Here is a 6703-nt window from a genome sequence, read left to right as displayed (position 1 = left end):
ATCTAAGAGCATTAGTGCAGTAATACATTAAGGCTCCATTCACACATCCGCAAATGGGTCCGCATCCGTTCCACAATTTTGCGGGACGGTGCAGACCCATTCATTCTCTATGGGGACAGAAAAGATGCGTACAGCACACAGTGTGCTGTCCGCATCCGCATTTTCGTTCTCCAGCCCCGAACTACCGGTCCGTGGCTCCGCAAAAAATAGAACATGTCCTATTCTTGTCCACAATTGTGGACAAGAATAGGCAGTTCTATGGGGGGTGCCGGCCGGGTGTATTGCGGATCCGCAATACACTAGGGATGTGTGAATGGACCCTTAACGAGTCCCTACAGCAGACAACTACAAATACATTGATAAATTCTCCAGCTTCACTTCACATATTACAAAGCTGGCTGCCTGCAGCTACCACTAGGGGGAGCTCAATTCATAAGACTTTATACAGTGCAACAGAAGCTATTATAATGTCTTTGCAATGCGCCCCCCCCCCCCCCCCCCACCCGCTCCATAGCAGTCTGTGGTCTGCCTTCATTGAAGATACGCCATTTGCTTTTTTAAACTTGTTTTATTGAAAAGTAACAAGTCAAGGCATCAGTACAGATAGAATCGTACAATATTGTCAATATACTATACATGAACGACGTGAACAATAAAGTTATTCCACAGTCAATGATAAATATGTTTATGTGTAAGAGCATCATTGTTCATTTTATGCAGTACAAATACAATACAATAAAGCAGGTGAATGCTACAAAGGCGTGTATTGGCTGTCTTTTTTTACTATAGGGCTAAATATCAGGTATTGACATGCTGTTAGGCAGTGTCAATGGCGTTCACACCAAGTGCCCCATACTTTCAGAAATTTTTTAGGACATTTTCTATGTATAAACATCACATTCTCTATAGGTATCACTTGATTTACTAACTTTTTCCAAAGCCCTATTGTAGGCAGGTCGTCTGCCATCCATTTAAGAGCTATAACCTGTCAAGCTAGGAACAGGGTTTCTCCCAAAAATATTTTATAGTAGTGTGTCCACCCATCCTCTAATATGCCCAATAAGCACACCTTGGGGCACAATGGTATAGGTCCTAAGCCCATGGTTGAAAGTACATCAAGCACTGCCTGCCAATACAATCTGATATTACTACAATCCCACATCATATGCCAAAAATCAGCATTTGCGTGTGCGCATCCAAGACACCTGGGATTGAGACATCCTGCCCATCTTATGCAGCCGGGTGGGAGTTAAATAACTCCTTTGCAGTATAAATAGTTGTATGAGTCTATTGTTTATAGAGGGTGAGACTTTTGTAGTGGCCTCTAGTGCCTCTGACCAGTCTTCTGCAGTAAGATGAGGATTGTCCCCCCTTCATCCAGTTTGAGCCATCCGTGGTTGTGACGACATGCAATTCCCCAAAAGGCGTGTATAAAGTGCAGAAATTATTCCTTTGGGTCCCTGTGACTTATTATTCCTATTAAGAGGTATGAGGATATAGCTCTTACACTGTTCTTGAATCGTTCCCTGAGAGCATGTCTTATTTGTAAATATCTAAAAAATTGGGAGCGTATCAATCCAAATTGTTCCTGAAGTTGAGAAAAGGATCTGTGAGCTCCATCTTGATAAATATCTCATAGTGTTGTTATTCCATGCTCTTTCCAGATATTTATCCCTTCAATGTTTTGTAAATGTGAGAACAATGGATTATCCCATAGTGGTATAACGTCTGCCCAATCTTTGTATTGATGGAGTTTTGCATCCCTCCACACCTGGTGAGCCAACCTATGTATCTGCAACGCACGCCCAGAGATTAAACAGATATTCTCCAGGACTGGCCACAATGAGGAAATTCCTAGATAATATTCCGCATTTTGATGCGACTCTCCTGTAACCCATGAAGATAACTATCTCAATTGACCCGCCAAAAAATATAAGTGGATACTTGGTAATGCCTCTCCTCCTTGTTGTTTTGATCTTTGCAGTGTTGTGAGTGCAAGTTTATGTCTAGCATCCCCCCAGACGAAGTTAACCATCAGGGAGTAAACGCGATCAAAGAAACTGTGGGATATCGTGGTCCATGCATGTTCCAATAAGTATAACCCCTTAGGCAGTAGGATAATTTTTATGAGGTTTATTCTTCCCATTACTGACAGGGGAAGGGTCTTCCATACCTTAAATTTATTGGTGAAAAAGGTTTCTATAGGAGCAATGTTTTGGGAGTAAGATTCCTTCGGGTCTTTAGTAATAAAAATGCCTAAGTATTTAACGTGCTTCACTACCCAAAGGTTATGGTAAACCGCAGGCCAGGTAGTCTGCCAGAAAGGCATGAGTGCCGACTTAGTCCAATTTATGTGTAATCCGGAGAACTGTCCAAATTTCTCTAGAAGATCTATTGCCCTTGGTAATGTGATCTCCACTGCGCTCATGAATAATATAAGGTCGTCCATCGCCACCCCCTAAAAAACAAAATCTTGACGTATTCTAAGGGCTAGGTGTTCTATGGCAATAACAAACAATAGGGGGGAGAGAGGGCATCCCTGCCTCGTTCCCCCTCTAGTGGAAAAGAGGATGAGGCATTACCATTTATCAGTATATGGGCCCTGGGTTTCTTATATATTATTTGGATCCATTTAAGGAACGCTGTTCCAAAGCTAAAACTTTTCAAATCCCCATCAAGTACAGCCACTCTAAGGAGTCAAAGGCTTTAGCCGTATCTAATGATGCCATAGCCCATTGTCTGCTGTTTTGTACTCCTATTTGTGCTATGATTTGTGCTCTGCGAATATTATTGGATGTCAAGCGACCCGGAATAAATCCAGTCTGATCCTCATGAATGATGTTGGGTATTATTTTATTTAATCTGTTGGCCAGGATTTTTGTGAGCACTTTGTAGTCTAGATTTAATAAGGATATGGGCCTATACGACGCACAATCCAGTGGGTTCTTGTCTGGTTTTAATAGTACCACTATGGAAGCATCATACAGAGAAATTGGGAGCTCCCCTATTTGTTAAGCCGCTCTGTACATCTCGTATAATTGTGGTCCCAAAATATCTTGTATCTATTCTAATGTTATGTCCTCCTCAAGTGTGTCTATCACTAGTGACAAGCTGAGGGTGTGTTACTTCCTCAAGATAATTATCTAGCGCATTGTCTGAATAACATACTTTAGATTGGTATAGGACTTGGTAAAACTCACGAAAACGTGCCGTTATACCTTCTGTACTTTCTTGTATGGTACAGTCAAAGGTTTGTATACGGAGAACCGTTTTTTATCAACAATATGGGCCAAGATCTTCCCAGCTTTATCTCCCATATCAAATGCTTGCTGTTTAACCACTTCAGCCCCGCTAGGTGAAACCCCCTTCATGACCAGAGCACTTTTTACACTTCGGCACTACACTACTTTCACCGTTTATCGCTCGGTCATGCAACTTACCATACAAATGAATTTTACCTCCTTTTCTCCTCACTAATAGAGCTTTCATTTGGTGGTATTTCATTGCTGCTGGCATTTTTACTTTTTTTGTTATTAATCAAAATGTAACGATTTTTTTGCAAAAAAAAAGACATTTTTCACTTTCAGCTGTAAAATTTTGCAAAAAAAACGACATCCATATATAAATTTTTCACCAAATTTATTGTTCTACATGTCTTTGATAAAAAAAAAATGTTTGGGCAAAAAAAAAAATGGTTTGGGTAAAAGTTATAGCATTTACAAACTATGGTACAAAAATGTGGATTTCCGCTTTTTGAAACAGCTCTGACTTTCTGAGCACCTGTCATGATTCCTGAGGTTCTACAATGCCCAGACAGTAGAAAAACCCCACAAATGACCCCATTTCGGAAAGTAGACACCCTAAGGTATTCGCTGATGGGCATAGTGAGTTCATAGAACTTTTTATTTTTTGTCACAAGTTAGCGGAAAATGATGATGATTTTATTTTTTCTTACAAAGTCTCATATTCCACTAACTTGCGACAAAAAATAAAAAATTCTAGGAACTCGCCATGCCCCTCACGGAATACCTTGGGGTGTCTTCTTTCCAAAATGGGGTCACTTGTGGCGTAGTTATACTGCCCTGGCAATTTAGGGGCCCATATGTGTGAGAAGTACTTTGCAATCAAAATGTGTAAAAAATGACCGGTGAAATCCGAAAGGTGCACTTTGGAATATGTGCCCCTTTGCCCACCTTGGCATCAAAAAAGTGTCACACATCTGGTATCGCCGTACTCAGGAGAAGTTGGGGAATGTGTTTTGGGGTGTCATTTTTACATATACCCATGCTGGGTCAGAGAAATATCTTGGCAAAAGACAACTTTTCCCATTTTTTTATACAAAGTTGGCATTTGACCAAGATATTTTTCTCACCCAGCATGGGTATATGTAAAATGACACCCCGAAACACATTCCCCAACTTCTCCCGAGTACGGCGATACCAGATGTGTGACACTTTTTTGCAGCCTAGATGCGCAAAGGGGCCCAAATTCCTTTTAGGAGGGCATTTTTAGACATTTGGATCCCAGACTTCTTCTCACGCTTTAGGGCCCCTAAAAAGCCAGGGCAGTATAAATACCCCACATGTGACCCCACTTTGGAAAGAAGACACCCCAAGGTATCCAATGAGGGGCCTGGCAAGTTCATAGAATTTTTTTTTTTTTTGCATAAGTTAGCGGAAATTGATTATTTTTTTTTTTTTCTCACAAAGTCTCACTTTCCGCTAACTTAGGACAAAAATTTAAATCTTTCATGGACTCAATATGCCCCTCAGCAAATACCTTGGGGTGTCTTCTTTCCAAAATGGGGTCAGTTGTGGGGTGTTTGTACTGCCCTGGCATTTGAGGGTCTCCGCAATCATTACATGTATGGCCAGCATTAGGAGTTTCTGCTATTCTCCTTATATTGAGCATACAGGTAATGAGATTTTTTTTTCCGTTCAGCCTCTGGGCTGAAAGAAAAAAATGAACGGCACAGATTTCTTCATTCGCATTGATCAATGTGGATGAAAAAATCTCTGCCAAAAAAAAAAAAATGGAGGGGAAAGGCGTCTGCCAGGACATAGGAGCTCCGCCCTACATCCATACCCACTTAGCTCGTATGCCCTGGCAAACCAGATTTCTCCATTCACATCAATCGATGTGGATGAATAAATCATTGCCGGGATTTTTGTTTTTTATATATATATACAGGTCCTTCTAAAAAAATTAGCATATTGTGATAAAGTTCATTATTTTCTGTAATGTACTGATAAACATTAGACTTTCATATATTTTAGATTCATTACACACCAACTGAAGTAGTTTAAGCCTTGTATTCTTTTAATATTGATGATTTTGGCATACAGCTCATGAAAACCCAAATTTCCTATCTCAAAAAATTAGCATATTTCATCCGACCAATAAAAGAAAAGTGTTTTTAATACAAAAAAAGTCAACCTTCAAATAATTATGTTCAGTTCTGCACTCAATACTTGGTCGGGAATCCTTTTGCAGAAATGACTGCTTCAATGCGGCGTGGCATGGAGGCAATCAGCCTGTGGCACTGCTGAGGTGTTATGGAGGCCCAGGATGCTTCAATGCGGCGTGGCATGGAGGCAATCAGCCTGTGGCACTGCTGAGGTGTTATGGAGGCCCAGGATGCTTCGATAGCGGCCTTAAGCTCATCCAGAGTGTTGGGTCTTGCGTCTCTCAACTTTCTCTTCCCAATATCCCACAGATTCTCTATGGGGTTCAGGTCAGGAGAGTTGGCAGGCCAATTGAGCACAGTAATACCATGGTCAGTAAACCATTTACCAGTGGTTTTGGCACTGTGAGCAGGTGCCAGGTCGTGCTGAAAAATGAAATCTTCATCTCCATAAAGCTTTTCAGCAGATGGAAGCATGAAGTGCTCCAAAATCTCCTGATAGCTAGCTGCATTGACCCTGCCCTTGATAAAACACAGTGGACCAACACCAGCAGCTGACATGGCACCCCAGACCATCACTGACTGTGGGGACTTGACACTGGACTTCAGGCATTTTGGCATTTCCCTCTCCCCAGTCTTCCTCCAGACTCTGGCACCTTGATTTCCGAATGACATGCAACAGTCCAGTGCTGCTTCTCTGTAGCCCAGGTCAGGCGCTTCTGCCGCTGTTTCTGGTTCAAAAGTGGCTTGACCTGGGGAATGCGGCACCTGTAGCCCATTTCCTGCACACGCCTGTACACGGGGGCTCTGGATGTTTCTACTCCAGACTCAGTCCACTGCTTCCGCAGGTCCCCCAAGGTCTGGAATCGGTCCTTCTCCACAATCTTCCTCAGGGTCCGGCCACCTCTTCTCGTTGTGCAGCGTTTTCTGCCACACTTTTTCCTTCCCACAGACTTCCCACTGAGGTGCCTTGATACAGCACTCTGGGAACAGCCTATTCCTTCAGACATGTCTTTCTGTGTCTTACCCTCTTGCTTGAGGGTGTCAATGATGGCCTTCTGGACAGCAGTCAGGTCGGCAGTCTTACCCATGATTGCGGTTTTGAGTAATGAACCAGGCTGGGAGTTTTTAAAAGCCTCAGGAATCTTTTGCAGGTGTTTAGAGTTAATTAGTTGATTCAGATGATTAGGTTAATAGCTCGTTTAGAGAACCTTTTCATGATATGCTAATTTTTTGAGATAGGAATTTGGGGTTTTCATGAGCTGTATGCCAAAATCATCAATATTAAAACAATAAAAG

This window comes from Bufo gargarizans, chromosome 1, assembly GCF_014858855.1.
Source record: "Bufo gargarizans isolate SCDJY-AF-19 chromosome 1, ASM1485885v1, whole genome shotgun sequence".
Lineage (NCBI taxonomy): Eukaryota > Metazoa > Chordata > Amphibia > Anura > Bufonidae > Bufo > Bufo gargarizans.
Note: the sequence above shows the minus strand (reverse complement) of the source record.